The sequence below is a fragment of the Protobothrops mucrosquamatus genome, unplaced genomic scaffold (genome assembly GCF_001527695.2).
Source record: "Protobothrops mucrosquamatus isolate PMUCROS unplaced genomic scaffold, P.Mucros_1.0 scaffold1853, whole genome shotgun sequence".
NCBI lineage: Eukaryota > Metazoa > Chordata > Lepidosauria > Squamata > Viperidae > Protobothrops > Protobothrops mucrosquamatus.
This window is the reverse complement of record NW_015387983.1, coordinates 213,916-236,107: the sequence shown is the minus strand read 5'-3', so window position 1 is coordinate 236,107 and position 22,192 is coordinate 213,916.

Genomic DNA, 22,192 nt, shown 5'->3' with positions numbered 1-22,192 from the left:
GTTTGATCAAGGTTAAAATATGACATGTTTCTATAAAATGCTTGCAACCGTTTATGGACTTTTTGTTGGCACCATGGATTTGTATGTAGATAAAGGAGGAGTTGTGGGATGAAGAGATATTTATTTTTAATCTTCTAGGGAGTGAAGAGTTACTAAGTTTGTGATGAAAATCAGAAATAACTTCTTTATATTTTTTAGTATTTATCTTATCTTCTTTTTTTCCTTTCATAGCACTTTTTTCTATCTTTCTTTCTCTGACTTTTATTTGTATTTTACTATTGTAATCAAAATCTTCAATAAAAATATATTTTTTAAAAAAGTGGTTGTTATTATCTTGTTCTGGGAATGTTTACAATTTCCTAAACTAGCTTATTGTTCTAGAATTATCTTGCAGCCTCCCATCCAAATACTAACCAGGTCCAAGACTGCTTAGCTTCTCAAAATCAGCCAGTCAGCTACATATTGCCACTTGTAAGCACTACGTAGAAAATCACATGGCCACAGAATATATTCAAATGTTCAATTAAACAATATCCCACTTGCTACACTGTTTGATAATTATCAATCTGCTCTCCCACAAACTTCTTTCAAAATTATTCATTGTCATACAACCCAAGCACATTTCTGAACAAAAGTAGAATTTCTTCCAGTACCTTTCTCATTCAGTTTTGGCAACAAAGAATTATGATTTTAGCATTTTGCATAAACATTGATTAATTTTCTTCTCAACCTTTAAAGATTTCTTAGGTTTTTTTTCTAGAACAGTGCATTCAGGATTTTTGGTCTAAGCAACATTTTTCACTCTACATTTGTGGCCTGCCATTGACTATCAGAGCCTAAACTTGAACAAGGAACCTGATTCTGAAACCAGCTCTACATTTTCAATTCTGGGTGTGAAAGTTATGAAAATGGTAGCATGGTGGGGAGAGGGAAGAAGAATCCTTTGTTCTTTTTGTTGATATTCAGCACACACAAATGGTTGGAATTTATTCTTTCAGTTGAAACACTTCACAGTGGGATTTCTCTAGTTCACCCCTCACCCCCACCCTGAAAATGCATCAAAGGATATCTGGAGTTCTGCTCATGAAAGCCCTTGGCTAAGGGACTAAGACATGAAATGATTGTAGTGTACTATTCCTTCCATCATCCATCGCACTGAAGAGTTAAAAAACATAAACATGGTCTCCACATGGTAAACTGGCATCTCTAAATCAAGGCATGACTGCATAGTAATTTTGTGAGTCATCTTTGACTATCCCTATAACACAAAGACAAAGCTGCTTGTGACAAGAACATGGTGAGCCAAATGTTTGTGGGTGTTACTATGAAGGTCAGGTTGAATTGGATTAGATTAGATAACCTTTATTGTCTTATGGGCACAATGGCACACATTAAAAAACTGAAATTTAGTTGCTTCCTCTCAAAGTGTACACATACATAACACACATTTAAAACATACTATATACAACATATGTATAGACCAGGGTAGGCAACCTTGGCTCTTTTATGACTCATGGAATTCTGGGAATTGAAGTCCATGAGTCATAAAAGAGCCAAGATTGCCTACCCCTGGTATAGACCTACACCCTTACATATAAGTAACATATAAATATTAATCACTGTCCATCTTGAATACATAACAGAAGGAGGAAGTTTTAGAGTTCACAAGATTAATACTGTATGGAACAAAACTGTGACTGAATCTGGATGTTCTGCTACGGATACCACAGAGCCTCCTCCCAGAAGATAACAAGGAAAACAGGTTGTGAAGAGGATGTGTAGTGTCCCAGATAATCTTGCGGACCCTGCTCAAGCAATGCTTATATGTTATTTCCTGGATGGGAGGGAGGGAATTGCCAATAATCTTTTTTGCCATCCTCACCACTTTCTGTACTGCCTTCCTGTCTGACAAGACAAGAGTCTTCTATGCAGTCTTTCATCAAGGTGTGCTTGGGCAATTTAAGGGTTTCCTAAGCCAGGAACTAAGATTGGTCTTCTGGGCACCAGCTAACATTCATTCCCTCATAGGAGACCTATAGCCTGGTTTATTGCTCCTTCCCCTCAAATAGGGCTGGCATATTTGGGGTGCAACCTCCAGAGATCGAGAGATACTGGAGTTTTCTGTGTCTCTTTGCTGCCATTTAGCAGTCACATGGATTATTCCAGCCCAGGTATAGTAGGCTTACCTTCCCATTCACCTGACCTTCTAAGCAAACAGGAAAAGAAGAGAAAAAAGAAATGCTGCAGAAACACATAGTGCTTTCTCAGGTGTCAAACTGATCCAGAAGTAGAGCCAAGCAAAACAGCAGCGTCAAGGAAGAGGATTACTCTCAGCATCCTGTCTAAACTGCCCTTAACTCCCCTTCTGAAAAAAAAAATCTGAGAGCCATAATAATGATCAACAAAGAAACTACCAACCAATCCACAAAGCTTTCTTTCCCTTAGCTAAATCCTATATGTATTGTTTAAACTCATCAATGTTATTATAGGTGCCTTCTCAGGTATTGCCCCCTCCACCGCCAAAGTAGTGAGATGTGCCAGGTGTCTTCTTTGTCTTTTCAACACCAAGCCAAGTTGATTTTATTCTCCCAGGCCCTTTATGACGATAACATGTTAATATTTTTACACAGCAACTTTTAAAATAATATTTCTGCTGTTAGGTTTTTACCAAATGTATATTATGTTTTTAGTAATTGTTTTAGGTGTCTAAGATGGCAGCAACAGAGAAAGTATGGTCACATTGCAGGGAGAAAAGTTGCTATTAAATTAAGACAAAATGGGAGAAGGAGAAGGAGATGTTCAAAGACTGGAGAAGGGAAAAGGTGAGGAAGGATTCAAGAAATTGGGAGGAAGACACCACAAGGGCAGCGGTCTATGGCAAACTTGCCTGCTGAGAGAGGCTCAGCTGCACCCGAGAGGCCTACCAAAGGGACCGGAGGTCCATTGAAGAGGACCTGGAACAGCCCCCCCATCCCACAGAGTGGCCGCACAGGATTATAAAGGGGTCGTTGGAGGACTTCTAGGCTAACAGAGGCCTACCCGAAAGGCCCTGTGGCCCAGCGACCCAACCCGGCCCAACGAAGCAGAGACCGGCATAGCAAACCAGGCGACAGGGGCATGCCGGCAGCTCGAGCAGTAGAGAGGAGGTGGCCGGTGGCAGTGCGAAGCAGTGGACCAGTGAGGTGGCTGGGGGCAGCACAGAGGTGGTGGCCGGTGGCAGCACAAAGCAGCGGACCAGTGAGGTGGCTGGGGGGTAGTGCAGAAGAAGTGGCCAGTGGCAGCGACAGACCAGAAGGCCTGCAGGCGGCAACAAGCAGCGGTGGACCGAGAGGCCTGTAGGCAGCGATGAGGCAGCATGACAGAGGCGGCGGAGCAGCGGAAGACCCAACCGGCAGCTTGAGAGAACCTGGCTGAATGTCGAAGATGAAGCAACAGCTGAAGGCAACTGAGGGCAACTAGAAAGACCAGCTGAGCACAGAAAGGCAGTCAAAAAAGCAAGGCAGAGAGGATAGAGTTAAATAAGGAACAAATTAAGAAAAGGAAGAATAGGGATGAATTTTTAGGCAGAGAGCAGAAAGCTAAAAGCAAATTCCTTGTTGAGAAGAAAGCAACCCTTCCCTTTGTTAAATAGCCCTATCCTAACATTAACTTTTAACTTCAATATAAACTGTATTTTGTTTTCTCTTAAAACCAAAGGGCATACTACCACATACTTTTATTATACAAAAATAGCAAGGCACAAAAAAGCACAAACAGGCAGAAAAAAGGATAGAAAAAATAGGCATAATTACCTAGAACATATCAGCACAATTCCGCTAAAAAAGAAAAACAAGAAATTCAAGAAGAAACCAGCATGGCTGCACAAAGATCTCTCTGACAAACTAAAAGACAAAAAGGACAAATACAAAAAAATGGAAAGAGGGACACATAACTAAAGCCGATTATCAGCAGACAGCCAGAACCTGCAAAGATGAAGTCAGGAAAGCAAAGGCTCAGAACAAACAAAGATTTGCAACAGAAATCAAAGATAATTAAAAGAAAGTTTCTTCCAACACATTAATAACAAGAAAAAGTCAAGGAAACTATAGGTCCACTAAAGAGAGAAGATGGCAACAGGGAGAAAGCAAAGCTGCTTAACTCATACTTTCCATCAGTCTTTATGCAAAAAGAAACTATAGCCCAACATACCAAAAAAACACTGCAAAAGACAAACTAGAAACAAAAATTAAAATAAGCAAGAAAATGGTAACAGAACACCTATCCGATCTTGACAAGTATAGATCACTGTGACCAGTGGTGGAATTCAGCCAGTTCGCACCGGTTCACAAGAACCGGTAGCTAAATTTACCTGAATTTGGAGAACCAGCTGGTTTCTGGCAGTCCAGTCTAGGCCTTGGACACCTCCCAGGCCTAGAACAGCTCACCGGAAGTGCGTTGATGCAACTTCTGGAACTCTGTTCTAAACATTGGAGGCCTGGAGGAGGGCTCCCAGGCCTAGAACGGCCCACTGAAAGTGCGTTGATGCCACTTCCAGAAGTCTGTTCCAGGCATCGGAGGCCTGGAGGAGGCCTCCCAGACCTAGAATGGCCCACCAGAAGTGCATGATGCTACTTTCGGAAGTCCGTTCTAGGCATTGGAGTGCCAGGCCTGCATCACATAATAGAACCAGTTGTTCAGGTATTTGAATCCCACCACTATGACCCAACAGAGTTCTGAAGGAGCTGGCAGATGTTATCTCAGAACCATTGCACCACATCTTTCATAAATCCTGGAGCACCCATCTTCAACAAAGGGAAAAAAATGGACCCAGGAAACTACAGACCAATCAATTTAACGTCAATACCTGTGAAGATCCTAGAAAATATAAACAAAAAACAGATGTGCAAACAACTAGAAGAAAACGAAGTTATAACTAGTAGCCAGCACGGGTTTGTTAAAAACAGATCATGCCAAACCAATCTTATTTCATTCTTCGATAAAGTGACTAAACTAGTAGACCAGCAAAATGCTGTGGACGTAGTATACTTAGACTTCAGTAAGGCATTTGATAAAGTAGACCACAACCTTGGTAAGCTAGAAAAAGGTGGAATAGACAATATCACCACCAGATGGATCTGTAGCTGGCTGGCAAACTGTACTCAATGAATAGTCCTCAATGGCACCACATCCACATGGACAGAAGTAAGCAGTGAGGTACCACAAGGTTCCGTCTTAGGCCCAGTACTCTTCAATATCTTCATAAATGACTTAAATGAGGGAATTGAAGGGGAACTCATCAAATTTGCAGATGACACCAAACTGACAGGAGTAGCCAACATCCCAGAAGACAAACTGAGGATCCAAAAAGATCGTGACAAACTTGAACAATGGGCCCTATCCAACAAAATGAGTTTCCATGTGGAGAAAAGCAAAGTTTTATATTTAGGCAGGAAAAATCAAAGGTACAAGTACAGATTGGGCGAGACTTGGCTCAAAAACAGTAACTGTGAGAGGGACCTTGGAGTCCTAGTGTTAATCAGTTGACTGTGAGCCAGGAGTGTGTAGCAGCAACCAAAAAAGCTAATACAATCCTGGGTTGTATAAACAGAGGCATAGAATCAAGATCACGCAAAGTATTAGTACTACTTTATAAAACCCTTGTAAGACCACACTTGGAATACTGCAGCCAATTCTGGTCACCATATCACAAAAATGATGTTGAGAGTTTGGAGAAAATTCAGAGAAGAGCAACTAAGATGATTAAAGGCCTGGAGATTAAAACATACGAAGAACGGCTGTGGGACTTGGGTTTGGCTAGTCTAAAGAAAAGAAGAAATAGGGGAGACATGATAGCAATATTCCAGTATTTGAGGTGCTGCCATCAAGAAGAGGGGGGTCACGTTATTCACCAAAGCACCAGAGGGAAGGATGAGAAACAATAGTTGGAAACTGATCAAAGAGAGAAGCAATCTGGAATTAAGGAGAAACTTCCTGACAGTGAGGACAAGTAACCAGTGGAACAGCTTGCCTCCAGAAATCGTGGGCACTCCATCACTGGAGATTTTTAAGAAGAGACTAGATAGTCACTTGTCTGAGATGGTATAGGTTCTCTTGCCTGAGCAGAGAGCTGGACTAGAAGACCTCCAAGGTCCCTTCCAGCTCTGTTCTGTTCTGTTCTGTTGTTCTATTCTGTTCTGTTCCGTTCCGTTCCATTCCATTCTATTCGTATGCATACAAGTGGGTGTCTATACCTGTTTATATATTGTACAAGATAAACTGCCCTGAATTTTTTTAGCAAGTTTTATTAAATTAATAAATAAAAATATTATTAAATAAATAATAAATAAAATACTAACTCATATCTAAACCTTTTTAAGCACTCGAATACATTTTTATTCGTTAAATAAGTTTTGACATTACTAAATACATATTACCTGCCTTTTCTTGGGAAAAATTTTTAGGCCAGCTACCGGAGATACAAGTTCACAATGGGTACACCCCAGCAGTTTATGGAATTAATTCATCATTGTGAAGTAGGATAATGATATATGCACCAAAGAGTGCAGTCACACATGCTTGCACACACTTTGCACAAACCCATTATGATTTTATTTCAGGTGACTTCAGAAAATAGTAGAATGAAGTTAAGGGAGCTAATTCCTAAATAAGTATACATTGGATTTCAAGGTAGAATCTTCAACAAAATTCAGATGCGTAAAGGTAACAGTTTAACTTGGCTTCAGCTCATAAAGATTGGTGGATCAGCCAAGGCCCTATATCTGTAAAAAAAAATTAAGCCTGATTTAATTCAGTAGAACATATCCCTGCGGTGCCAAGCAAGTTATTTAACAATGTCAGTTTACTGAGTAGATATTTGCATCTCCTTATTCATAAAATTATAGAATCATAGAGTTAGAAATCCTCTAGTCCAAGCCCCTCCTTGATGCAGGATCCCCTAGTGCCGTGGTGGTGAACCTATGGCACGCGTGCCACAGGTGGCATGCAGACCCCTCTCTGGGCACGCACACCGTCATCCCAGTCCTAGGCCTTCAGCTGGGTTTTATAAAACCTTTTCGCTTTAGCCCTCTGCTGCCGTGTGCAAAAAAAAAAGGTTCAATCAATCAATTTCAACTTCTCGCAGGAAAAAAAAGATCTCGCAAAGTTGAAATTGATTGATTGAACTTTTTAGTCCCACCCAGTCTGCCGTTACCACCGAAGCCATGCCCGCCCAATGGGCCATGCCCACCCGGCACCCGGCGATACATAACTGGGTTTTGGGTTGCAGTTTGGGGACTCGGTCTCTAAAAGGCTCGCCATCACTGCCCTAGTGCATCTCTAAGAGATGACCATCCAGCTCTTCTTGTCGAAGAGAACTCTCATGTCAATCTATTCCACTGGCTGACAGCTCACACAGTTAGCAATGTCTATCCTGAACCTGCTTCCTCTAAAATAATGTTCTTCAACATGGTGCTTTTCATATTGGAGTTAAAAGCCACTCTGAGAAAACTTTGCTTTTAAGGAAGCGCACAAAAAAAAAAAACTTCTAGAGTCAACCACCACTTCCCTGTTGTCTTTGAATTCTGGGAGCTTTAGACGATGCATATGGAGGGAACCCAGGTTGGGAGAATGTCTTAAATCATATAAACATAAGTTCTTCTAAAAGTTATTTATTGCCTGGCTTTAGTTTAAATTAACTACATCTACCCACAATAATCTAACTTCCAGAAATTTTAAAGTACATCTACAGATCCTTAACTTTTTAATGGCTTGCCTTTTTCTTTTTAGTTTTCTCTTCTTTTTTTCTTTTCTTTTCTCTATTTGACAACTAAAAATTGTCCTTATGGTGAATCTTTTTTTTTCCCCTCTGCAAAGCAGGAGCAACCCTGCAAAAAGGATCTTCTTACAGAGGTGCCAAGTGCCAACTGATAAGTCAAGGGGATCATGTCATCCAGTTTTCCTTTCTTAGGTGTCAGGTCAATGAGACAGATCCTTATTTAGTTTAAGAGCTTCGCCTTCCTGAGAAGGGTCTGTAATGAGCAGCTGCATAATGAGGGGCCACAGGATTTGGCAAAAGGGAGAAGTCCCAAGAAAATGTGCCCCTTTTCAAAATCTATAGTAGATTCTGACTGCTGTGCATTCAGCTGAACAACTATACTCTGCATTTTTCAGATGCTTTGATTGTAACTTCTGATCTTTCAGTTCATCTCTCCTGTCAAGTATATACTATTTCTAAAGACATATCCACAGCTATACTTGTAAAGGGGAACATGTAGATGCAGGGTATTTTGATTGCCTCCATAGCTCCACTCCCCAAATGATCCTGTGCCAGAATGGATTACAGGCTACATTGCCAGTGTTGCATTCTAGTAGGTGTCAGCAGCATTCTTGGTTGCTCTGTAACACAGCCNAAACTTAACTCTTGGTTTCTTACCTGCCCAAATAAATTTGTTTATACCCTTTTGCCAGTCATCCAAATTAGCATCTTTTTTTAAAATAGGAATCATTTGAAACAAGAAAAGAAATTTAGGAAGAACATTCATTTTAACTGCTGAAATTCTTCCCAACAAAGATAATTGCAATTTTTTCCACTCATTTAAATCCTTTTGTTTTAAAGGTAACAGTTTAACTTGGCTTCAGCTCATAAAGATTGGTGGATCAGTCAAGGTCCTATATCTGTAAAAAAAAATTAAGCCTGATTTAATTCAGTAGAACATATCCCTGCGGTGCCATGCAAGTTATTTAACAATGTCAGTTTACTGAGTAGATATTTGCATCTCCTTATTCATAGAATTATAGAATCATAGAGTTAGAAATCCTCTAGTCCAAGCCCCTCCTTGATGCAGGATCCCCTAGTGCCGTGGTGGCGAACCTATGGCACGCGTGCCACAGGTGGCATGCAGACCCCTCTCTGGGTACGCACACCGTCATCCCAGTCCTAGGCCTTCAGCTGGGTTTTATAAAACCTTTTCGCTTTAGCCCTCTGCCGCTGTGTGCAAAAAAAAAAAAAAGGTTCAATCAATCAATTTCAACTTCTCGCAGGAAAAAAAAAGATCTCGCAAAGTTGAAATTGATTGATTGAACTTTTTAGTCCCACCCAGTCTGCCGTTACCACTGAAGCCATGCCCGCCCAATGGGCCATGCCCACCCGGCACCCGACGATACATAACTGGGTTTTGGGTTGCAGTTTGGGGACTCGGTCTCTAAAAGGCTCGCCATCAATGCCCTAGTGCATCTCTAAGAGATGACCATCCAGCTCTTCTTGTCGAAGAGAACTCTCATGTCAATCTATTCCACTGGCTGACAGCTCACACAGTTAGCAATGTCTATCCTGAACCTACTTCCTCTAAAATAATGTTCTTCAACATGGTGCTTTTCATATTGGAGTTAAAAGCCACTCTGAGAAAACTTTGCTTTTAAGGAAGCGCACAAAAAAAAAAAACTTCTAGAGTCAACCACCACTTCCCTGTTGTCTTTGAATTCTGGGAGCTTTAGACGATGCATATGGAGGGAACCCAGGTTGGGAGAATGTCTTAAATCATATAAACATAAGTTCTTCTAAAAGTTATTTATTGCCTGGCTTTAGTTTAAATTAACTACATCTACCCACAATAATCTAACTTCCAGAAATTTTAAACTACATCTACAGATCCTTAACTTTTTAATGGCTTGCCTTTTTCTTTTTAGTTTTCTCTTCTTTTCTTTTTTCTTTTCTCTATTTGACAACTAAAAATTGTCCTTATGGTGAATCTTTTTTTTTCCCCTCTGCAAAGCAGGAGCAACCCTGCAAAAAGGATCTTCTTACAGAGGTGCCAAGTGCCAACTGATAAGTCAAGGGGATCATGTCATCCACTTTTCCTTTCTTAGGTGTCAGGTCAATGAGACAGATCCTTATTTAGTTTAAGAGCTTCGCCTTCCATAGAAGGGTCTGTAATGAGCAGCTGCATAATGAGGGGCCACAGGATTTGGCAAAAGGGAGAAGTCCCAAGAAAATGTGCCCCTTTTCAAAATCTATAGTAGATTCTGACTGCTGTGCATTCAGCTGAACAACTATACTCTGCATTTTTCAGACGCTTTGATTCTAACTTCTGATCTTTCAGTTCATCTCTCGGACAGTTCATATATGATAAAGATTTCTGTATAGGTGTCGATATGAACATTTCCCCTTGTACATCTACGTCCCATAAAACTAACGGAGGTATCGAGGTGAGGGGTTTACTAGGACACGGTCTTACCTAATGTCCGATGTAACGGTCACAACGTAAGATCATCCACAGTCGTCGTAAGAACCAACGAGACATTGTGTCGGTGAGTTTTAAAGGCCCCCAGGGTAGTTTGGAAGAGAGTGGGAAGAGATTTAATCCTCTTTTGATGGAATAGGGATTATTCTGCCTTGCCAGGAAAATGCTTATGCTTTGGGCAAGCTAACAAACATTTCAAAGTCCACAAAGGTTGCAGACCCCCTGCACTTTTAATTTACTGTGCCAGACTCAGATCACAAGCAGAGAAAGCTGTCAGACAGAAGACATTAGCTCCAATTTAATATATGCATTGCATTGTTCAGAAATAAGTTATATTTCATGATGATAATATTCATAATTCAAGAATCAGCATCTTAGTGCTCTTCAGATGTTTGGACTTCCCATCAACTCTCCTAGCATGGCTACTGACATAACCAAGAAAGATTTTCTCTGCTCCTTTGTTTATCAGGCACATTAATTTGTCTTCTCTTTAATAATATGTGATGAAATTAAGAGCTACAAAGCATTTTCCCAATAAGGGAATTGAGGAGGAGTACTATTAAGAGTACTGCTAATAATAGTAGTAGACTGGGAGGCAAAATTAAGTAAGAAAAATATTTGCCACAATATTTTATTATAGAGTTCATAATAGATGCTTGAATCCTCACTAATCGCATTGTGAATACACAGCGGATAAAATGTTTTCAACTCTACTATTTCCTTTGTCTGGCCTTCTATCCTGCCAATTAGGAGAAGAAGAATTCAGGATCTCTTTTTAACTGGAAAGGTAACATATCAACAAGACAAGCTTCTGATACCTTAAGCAGATACTTGTCTGTCTTCCCATTAAATCACATATCACTGATAGCAGCTGGCAGTCCAATTGAGGGAATGTTATTGCATCATATTGGTTAGTGAGATATATAAAGATTGCTTGAAAACAATCTTGCCATCTGAAAAGGAGAAGGCCCCCTATTCTAACCACCACAAAGGCATTGGCATGCAGGCTTCTCACAGCTATGTGTCAGTATAGCAAATATGCTAATAAATAAATGAAAATGACAAAACATACTACAAACTCAAGTTGACCCAAGAGTGATGGGTCTAATAAACCAGCAGTGCTCTAGAGTAGAGGTTATCATACTTTAACAGAGGGACAGTCTGAGAAAAACACACCACAAATAACAACAGAAAATGCCAATCAAGCTTTGAAACAGAAGACCAGAAATACAAAAGAAACAAGCTGACTCAAATTCAAATGAGCCCACAAATTTCAATGGGAAGGAGAAGCTTAATCTGATACAACTTAATCTACTAAGACAGGGAGGGAAATGTACCGATCCCCTGTACCTTAACCCGGATAGTACAGCCTAAGGACTACACTGGCCAGATGGAAAATTAACCTGCTGAATGCCTGGACAAGGAGAGAGGCACCCGAGTGTGGATAGATCAGTTATTTTTTTTAAAAAGCCATAACAATGTGTAATTAATCAAGAAAGGGCCAGGATCATTCTAGAACAGACTTTTGTTCCCAGAGGGACTGGATCTGTAGTTCTAGCAGTTCAAAACATCAAGACTTTTTTAGGTATCAGAAAGGCATCATCATGGGGAAGACTGACCTAGGAATAGCTGAGAGGATTTGGAAAAATATGACATATGAAATCTCAATTCTAACCCTTTTGAAATTCTGCCCATGATTTCAGCCCAGAATATCTTCTGTAGTGCCATTTTGCTGTCTCACAAAGGTGTTATCATAATTTTGCACAGAGCTAAACAATTATTCTAGGCTCCTAAATCTGAAGCAGAAAAACATTGTAATGAGACATGATAAGCTTTTTTGGCATGGTTTCATTGGGAATACATCACACTAATTTGGCAAAATTTTGCCTAAGATGAGAACTTTGGAACAGTTTTCCTAGGTCAAGGTGATCAGAAAGCCAATGGGAATCATGAATCAGGTCTTCCTCCCATCATATAAATCATAAAATCAAAAGTATACAGAAGCTCCTGTAAACAACAAGGGACAGAAAACTTGTGAGTGGAGGACAAACACAGAGGAGGAGGACATCTAAGGCTGTCTTGGCAACAGAAGGTTAGCATTCATGCCAGTCTGATCTGCACTTTTGTGCCTAAAATAGTAGCAAGAAAACCAGAATATTTCAAAATAACAGCTGTGAGCAAAGATCCCCTGTTCACGTCTTAGGTTAATTACAAACAGTGCCCCCACATATCATGGAATTAGTATAAGAGGGCACAAAAGTTAAACAAATCATTTGAGAAAAGCAGTAATATTTGTTGTTATTTAATTATTTTAAAGGATCTGGATTTAAATAGCTTTAGATTGGGCATCCATGCTTAGCAGACCATTTTCATCTGTTCTCTCGCCCTTTAAAGGAAACAGTTAAATAGCCTTCCTCATAGGATGGATGAGAGATATTCTAAATAATATGCTGTAATCCTATTTCAGTGCTTAAGAGATGTATTTACCAAAAGGATTATAGAAGCACTTTGATTGCCCTGAATCTGCTTGTAGTCAATTTCAGAAAATGGATACAAACAATGGTATTACGTTTGAATACTATTTTATAAGCTTATTAATCTACATCATATAAAAATAATTTTGTAAGCCTATATTTTATTCTTCTGTAAACTATGATTTATCAAACACATATTTTTTCTCTTTTATAGATTAACAGTCTAAGCTACTGATAAATTTGAATATCCAATTCAGTACCTTTGTTTTAACTCTATGAGGTCCTTTTGGAATGAGAGAATTCTGTCCATTCAGTTTTTCAATTCTGGCTGCACGCTAGCTATGCCCATAATAGCAGTTTTATTTCCAGTCCTTTCCCTGTTATTGTGTGCTTGTGAAATGCAAACTGTGCATTTAGTGCAACAGAATTATTATAACTATCATTTTGGGAGATGGCAAACATATGGTTGGCACGAATGCATAATACAAGTTTGCAAAGGAAAAAAAACCATACAAATTTAACTAAATCTAGAAGAATGGGAAACGGTATTGAGAAACAACCCTTTAATGAAGAAAACCTCTACAGAAAGAGAAGTACAGTTCCAGTGGAAATTGAGAGGTTATGTTTGTCATAATATGACTTCCGTTCCTGGTGTACTCTGCCATCTAGAAAACGTATTCTATATTAAGAACAAGTAGTAAATGTTAGAATCTCTGAAAACACAAGCTGCCTTTGTTCTTTTAAAATATAGCATACAGCACTGTCTTAAGGCTTTATCTCTGAGTGTGCTTAATCATTCATTTCTTAGGCCTGTAGAAAGAAAACAAAAAGAAGTTTTAAAAGTACATATGTGGGGGGGGGGAGGAAAATATTGATTCTCAAAGCTGAGCAAGGTTAAAGTGCTTGTTCACAAGTGTCCAGGCACATTATGCTGAATTTATACCTGATGCAATATGAACCCTGATCAGAATGGTAAAACTTTCAAGAAGTAGTTATAAATTAGAAAAATAACTTCACTACTTTACCATTCCTGTGCTCCATCACATCGCTACCCCAAAGTTCCTTCATACTATTGCTATTGTAATTGAAAAGATAATGTCTCAGAAATGGGGCTAAACGCATAAAATTACTATGCATGCATAGAGGATCAAGTGCATTTCCTGTTTCATTGCACTTGTTAAACTCCATGTTTCCATCATCCCTGCAGAACAAATGACAGTATATTACTATTTTGTTAGGTGAGCAAGGAACTGATAAATAATTCTACAGCCATAACCCTGAAACCACTTAGGGTAGTTTCCTTCCTGTACAATTTCAACATCCAGTTATTACAAATGGGATAGTGAGCCTTTTCTTGCCCCAGATGCTATGAGTGAGGAGCCCCAAGGAAGAGGCAGAGGACCTCTTCCTGCTAATAACTTGGCTAAATTCTTGCTAGCAACAAATGCAAAGACACAGACAGACAGACGGACAGATATATACTGGTATTTTCCTCAAAACAGGACCACCACACATTTTTTGATAATAGTTTTGCCATCTGTAAAGTTGGCTTTGCTTCAGTGATGAGACCAGCCACATAATATGAAGTCTGCAAATAAGAATGGAATCCAGCAGAGTAAGAGAAAGTTTTCCTTGATTGTGTTTCAGAAGTGTCCACAGGGTGTGGTCAGAAAAGACAAAATGGCAGCCGCAGCCGTGCCACAAAACTCATCCTGTTTTTTATGTGCACATATATCAAGCACATAAAGAGGCCTGGATATTTTGTCCAGTTACTTCACAGCAAAATTAGAGAGGGAGAGCCACAAGACTTGAGTCAAAGTTTTAGACATTGCATTTTAAAATTTCATCTTCCCATTTGTACAGTGTTAACAGATATTCTGCAGCAGTTATGTAATCTCCCACTTCCTCTCCTTTCCCAGTATAAGAAATATAGCAGAATAAGAAAACACTAATTAACCTTATGATTTCCAGAGTTCTGTAAGATATCACTAACAGTTGGGGTAAATTGAACTTTGCCAAATTATTACATGCACAGAAGACATTTCTTATCCATGTGTAGGAGCTATATTTATTCATCATGAATATATTGCATTCACAATGAAATTAAGCAAAAAGAATAGGTTAAATTAAGAGATTTAAGGTATTTTGTGGCATGTGAGAGAGGGAAGCCCAAGACTTAAAAATCTTGCCAACATTTTGCTGGTATTGCCTCAAGCTTAACATTCTGTGCTCTGGCTATTCTACTGCACTATGTTCACCCTTCCTGTTGGTTTGTTTATTCTTCAATAAACAATTTTTAGTTTGTTTAGTATGAGATTTTTTTAAAAAAACAGTAAGAAACACATTAAGACATAAAGAACTGGTACCATCAAGATGTAAGTAGTGCATACATACAACTCCATTCCACTGCTGGGGAAACTGCGGTGCCCTTTAATAGAGGATGCCTGTAAAGTTACCTCATGGACAATGTGTTAGCAGCTGTGTTAGGCAAGGCTCATCTCTGACTTTGATAAACACATCTGTTGAGCAGGTTGTAGAAGCTAGAAACAGTTTACTCAAAAAGTATTATTTTGCTCTGTGCAGTCCTGAAACCATTTATAACCAAAGATGATTCGCAAAAGAGTGGAATAGGAGGTTCCAACGGCTGGGGGGAAAAGCAGCAGCACTTCCAGTTACCAGTTAATAAGGCAAGATTCAATGGCTGCATGCAGACCCTCCAAGTTGCCATTGAATTTTATGTTTTATGGGGAACAAGGGGGAAACTATTAATTACACAGGAGATATAGATGTCTCTCTCTCTCTCTCTCTCTCTCTCTCTCTCTCTCTCTCTCTCTCTCTCTCTGATTAATCTGACATGAATTTAAAGGTAAATCAGTTCAAATTTATCTACTCCCACACATTTATCTGTTCCACCTTACTTAGTCCAGGCCTGACATAAATTAAGGCAGCCTGGGTTTTCAACAAGTATGGCAACAGTCCTCCACTAAACATGCACAAGAGTTTTCACCATTTCAATGTAAGACGGCATTACTTAAAATAATATAAACAAATGCTGTAACCTTCCTCAACTTGGTGCCCAGCAAATGCACTGGTCTTGCTGGTTAGGCATACTATATGGGGATAGAAATCAAGTCTACCTCAGGGGCAACAGGTTGAGGAATATTAAACTGATCGATCATCTGGAATGAACAAGCTGTAGAGGAGAAGGTCACCTTGAGCAAGCCAATTTCTCCCTGGATTTTCCTTGCTCAATTTCATTTAATTTATTCAATTTAGGTACCACCCAACTCCAAACTGACTCTGGGTAATGTACAATAAAACCACACAAAATATAGAATATAAGAAATACAACATAATAACAAAGGATAAGAAAGAAGTAAAGAACAAAAACAGATGGCAACTCCAGCTATCAGCACCTACTCCCTCAAACATCCCTCAAACACTCCCTCACCCATCTAATCCAAGGTCTGGGAGAACATTCAGGTCTTTGGAGCTCTTCAGAACACTATCAGCGTAGGAGCAGGTACCATTACAGAGAAGGCATGCTTCCTGGATCTCAACAGATGACACTGTTAAATTGTCACTGCCAACTCTGTCAGCTCATACCAGCTGGATAAACAGTTCTTCAGATAATTAGGACCTATGCCATGTAGATCATAATCAATCACATTCAGAAGCATACTAGTAACTAATGCAATTTGCAAAGCAGAGGTGTTACATCAGCATATTGTGCCACTGCACTCTAGACCAGTTGAAATTTCTGAGTGGCCTTCAAAGGCAGCTCCATGTAGAGTACATTGCAAAAGTCAAGTTCCAAGGTCACTAAGGCATGAGTGATTATCTGAAAGGCATCCTGGTCTAGAAAAGGGCACAAATGGTATACCTAATGGAGGCATGCAAAGTCCTTCCTGACCACAACTGCCACTTGCTTATTGAGGAAGATCTCCAGATTACTCGCCATTCTTGAACAGGTAAGTGTATCCCTGCCCAAGGTTAGATATGTAATATTCCCATATCCATGTGGCCTTAATACCCACAGCCACTTGATCTTGGTAGGATTGAGTTGGAATCAGTTCCTCTCTATCCAGGCCCACATAGCCTCCAAGCACCAAAGCAAAACTTGATCAACCTCACTTGGTTGGCCTGGCGTCAACAGATATAATCGGATATTATCAGTATATTGATGATACTGCATTCAAAATCTGTGGATAACTTTACCCAGAGGTTTCATGTAGTTGAACCAGGAGGAAACAAGCCTTGTAGAACCCCATGAAGGAAGGACTAGAGAGCATCCTCTCCCCACAAGTCAACACTGACCGAAACCAGCCCCAATGGAAGGATAATAACTACCATGAAATAGTGCCACCAGGTCCCAACTTCCAGAATTGATATAGAACAATACCATGGCTGATGGTATCAGAAATGGCTTAAACCTCAAATAACACAAGACCCACCCTTTCCCTAGGGTCTTAGGACTCTTAGCTGATGCAGAATCCAAAATCCAAGAGGGCATAATCCTAGGAAATGGGCCTTTACTTAAGCATGTCAGGTTAGCAGCCTCATCCATGATAAGATCATGTATGAAGCCAGCCTGACATTGAACAAGGATCCAATGACTAGGAATCAATGTAGTAATGGTTGTAGATCTGACATATAAAAGAAAGAAAACATTTACCAAAAGTACACAGATATGAACTATTCCAAGCATTGCTTTTTGTCATTTATTAGCTTCTCTTATTCTATTGAGGGAGGCCATCTTTATCTCCCTCCAAAGCTGTCTTAGTTTATAGGTCTAAAGTATTTGGTCCCCTTATTCACCTTTATATTACCTATTAAAATTTGTATTTCAAGATCCTAAAAAACTCCTGTATATTTGATAGCTATCCAGGAGAATTTCTACCAGAAATAATTTCCCCACATAACCTGAATATAATAACCACCTGACCAGTCCACTGCAACTTTTTTCTTTTCCCAAAAATTAAAAACAAAATCCTCTTAGGAGCCCTCTGTCAAAAGTCTCCTTCCACCCTTCCCCTGCTTTGTATTAAGTGCAATATTAAGACATTTCGGGGACATCAGGCTGGAAATCGCAGCTTTACAGGTGATACTAAATATGAGGGTGGAAATAAATAGCATCTCACGGGGTGGAAAGAAGAAGGAGTCTCTCACATACTTCTCTAGGCTGAAATATCTGTTTGGGGATGGTGTTATTTTTGAGTTGCCTATTGGAGAATGCAATTTAAAAAAAAATTATGATAAAGACATAAATGAAAACTTAAATTGATTACATTTAATTCAAATTTAATTTAATAATGTTGCAGTGATTACTCCCTGTGCATTTAGCAACTATCCTGTCACACATTACAACTTACAAACTGGTGGGTAATATTTTCGAAGGCTTTGGAAGCACAATTAAAGTTTGGAAGGTCTATAGGTGATCCTAAAGCTGTAAGCTGTGCATCCAATATTACTTCCGTGGAATAAATTCAGTTGACTTCAGTAGAGTTTACATCTGCAGAGATATGCACAGACTTAAAGTATGTTGAGTTTTTTTCTTTATTTTCCCTCCTTTGTTTTCGCAAGATAAAAAAAGCCACAAGAAAAACTAGGAAAATATGTGCCAATTCAAAATTTTGAAACATAATTGATACATGCAAATAACATTATCAAAAGTTCATTAGAAGTATAGATGTATGCAGTCTTACCAGTGGCGGGATTCAAATATGGGAACAACCGGTTCTCTGTGTGGATGCCGTTTCCGGAAGTCCATTCTGGGCCTGGGCAATAAAAAATTAGCTACCAGTTCTGCTGAACTGATGCGAACTGGCTGAATCCCACCACTGAATTTTACCTTCATACATCTGATAAGAGGTATGTTTTAAATACATTTTTGTCCAGAATAATACATGGGCTTCCTTTTGGCTGAGTTAAGCAGAGAAGAGATGCCTGTAACTTATCTTGGACAGGAAGGTACTGGAGGATTAAAATCACTTCTCCACGAGCAATCTGAGGTCTTCTGTGAAGCACATTCTTTCTTATCGATTTAAAGGATGGAAACATCTGCAAAAATCTGATTTGTTTGTTATGGGAATATTTCTCCAGGTGTCACCAGACCTAGAGAGAATTACTAGTTTTTGTATTTTCAGATGACTGGGGAGTGGGTATTTCAGAAGACAGAGTGGAAACAGAGCGGAAGACAGAGTGGAAACAGAGCGGCATATGTTCACATCTGTGGAAAAGGGCCCTTTTAAGCTTCAAAAGAACCACCATAGGAAAAGTCTGTGTGGGGGTTAATTCCTCATGGTAATAATTTAACAACTGCATTGTTATTGAATAAATTGAGATATGGATATGCATTTGGGAAGGAGAGCAATGTCATGCAGATTTGCAAACTTTTGTTTGGCTGTAAAACTGGTTTTCCATAGCATCATGCTCCAGGAAGAGCAGGTGTCGGGTCAACATGTACAGGTAATGCTCGACTTACGATCACAATTGGGCCCAACATTTCTGCTGCTAAACAAGGCAGTTGCTAAATGAGTTGTGCCCCATTTTATGACCTTTTTTGCCATGGTTGTTAAGCAAATCACTACAATTGTTAAGTAAATCATGCGGCAATTAGGCGAATCTGGCTTCCCTCGTTGACTTTGCTTACCAGACGCTCCCAGGGAGGGTTACAACTAACAGTCCCAGGACCCTAGAATGCTGCAACCATTGTAAATACATCCTGGTTGCCAACCACCCAAAGTGTGACTGTGGGGATGCTTGTAAAACTCATAAGTGTGAGAACTGATCATAAGTCACTTTTTTCAGTGCCGCTGTAACTTTGAACATTAAAAGAATTGTTGTTAAGTCAAGGACTACCTATGAATGACATTAGGGTTTCTTAGCAAGGGAAAAATGGCTCTGAGCAGCAGAAGCTGGATGTGAGGAAAGCCCTATGACGAAAAAAACCATAACCAGTTTAGCTACGTTTCGTGTAAATTTAAAATGTCATAACACCATAAGGAAAATCCCTAAGGAAAGAGCATCTGAAAAGAACATTAACAAAATTTCTTCAGGGTTTTTTTTTTTCAGCTGTCTTGGAGACAAGTAAGGGAAACTTGAGATATTTACCAATATTATTTGTTGGCATCGNCTATGACGAAAAAAACCATAACCAGTTTAGCTACGTTTCGTGTAAATTTAAAATGTCATAACACCATAAGGAAAATCCCTAAGGAAAGAGCATCTGAAAAGAACATTAACAAAATTTCTTCAGGGTTTTTTTTTTTCAGCTGTCTTGGAGACAAGTAAGGGAAACTTGAGATATTTACCAATATTATTTGTTGGCATCGTTAGCATAGGGGAAAATAGTCATTTTTAATGCTTTTGTTTAAGTATATCAATTGATACTTTATGAGCTTTATTTATTTTATTCCGACTATTTCAATTTCTTATTGAAAGCAATAGAACTCTAAATCTGTGAATCTCAGGAAATCAATCAAGTTTGTGGCATCAAAATCAACACCAGTGAAGAATCATAAAAGACCAACAGGAATAAAAGAGTAGAGGGATAAAGGAGGGCATTTGGAGTGTCTTACAACAGCGTACACTAAAAAAGAGACACAGATAATTAAAATCATCCTACACTATATGTTATAGAATGGCTTCAGAGAGAGACTTTTAAAGATGCAACAAGAGAATATGTGCTAGTGAGCTGCATTTTCTTCCAAGATAACATTAAAAATGAAAGTCACTGGGGGGAAGGGGGAGAGTGAGAGAGAAAGGGAGCTGCTCCAGATGTGGAAACAGGTTGTGTTGTGCTTCCTCTCCTATAATTTCTGTAGGAATTTGAAGTTTTTTTGAGCATCTGCCTGCTGTAATAGCCCCTCATATATTACTCTCAATTTTATGTGGATCTAACATGCTTCTCTCTGGAGACATCTCCACAAAACATAACAGGCAATCAGTCTGTCTCCTGAGCCATTCAACTAAAAGCTTTCTTGAACTGTACAAGGTTTAGATTCGGTTTACTGCACAATTAAAAAACATGCACATAGAAAACTTGCCATGGCTCCAGAACTGACATCAATGAAATGTGATCAGAAGCTGTTGGATTGCTCCTGAAAGATTTTACTTCATAGAAAAATGAAATCGGGCTAAATATCTGTTTTTAAAGTTCACGAGTGCATTACAACATTCAGAAAGTTGAATTTTCAGAGTCCAATAGAATTGGGCAGCTAATAAATTCAAATAAATAAATAAATAAAATTAAACCATTCCTACTAATACATAAGCAACTGAAAAATGACTGAGGGCATGTGGTTGCTGAAGTATTCAAAATCTGGGGTCCTTGGTGCTCTCTGGGCTCAGTTGTTTTCTTGCAGATATTTCATTACCCGAACTAGGTAACATCATCACATCCTAAACCCATTTATTGGGGATTTGGAGAAAGCTCCAACGAGCACAGAATTCAGGTCTGGACTGCTTGACACAGCTTACTTATTGTGACATAAATGAAATGGGGAACACAGAGATAAATAAATCAGGATAAGATATGGCAGTGATTTCCAATCAGTGGTGCACTATCACAGATGGGACTCAGAAGTCTTTTAGATGGGACTTTGTAAGTCACTGAAACTTTAAATTGAGTCTATAAAGGATATTCTAAATAATGTAGAGTGTAACGATGTCTGTACACATATCAATGTCCTTTTCTGAAATAGCGGACTTTGTATCATGCTGGGATCCACATTCTTTGATGGAGTAGTTGTTGGAACTTAAAAATTAAAGAATAGAAAAACAGAGAAAAAGACAGAAGGAGCAGCAAAAGACAGCGGCCTTGTATACTTTGTAAAGATAGGACTTTACAACCAGGAGGCTCATCAGGCTCACACACCTTGATTATCACTACAATTTTCAGAAGATATTATATATGTTGCCTACTAAATGAGCTGCTTTAATCACTAAGAAGCTACTGATATACTGTAAGTTATAGCCCTTCTCTGAAAGCTGCACCATCTGTTAAACTCAACTGTGCATTGGGTGTGCAATGTGCATCTGTGAATTGTCCACCCGTTTGGTATCTCTCAAAAACTTTAAAGTGTGTTAAATGTCCACTCTTGTTTTCCTCTACCTAGCAGCTTCCCTTGTCTACCTCATGCATTCTCCCAATTCTCTGCCACACATTTGGATGAGTTCACAAAAGAAGCTATTAGGTGTAGATTTTGTTCATTGCAGTTAGGCAGATACAACTCATAAGCAGAAATCCCAGTTCATCCCATTGAAATTCTTAATTATTTTTTTTAAAAAATAGGTCTAGGATTGAAGTGTTGGCCCAATTCTTTGTTTTGGATGTTTCTATGCTGCTACCACTTCCACTCCCAATCCCTCAAAAGTGGTTTGGAATTTACCCACAATAAGAATTACCTCTGCCAAAATGTCACACTTGTATATACAGTCCAGCACAAACCCTTTGTATTTGCACTGATTCCCAGGGGAAAAGAAGGGGAAACTGACAGG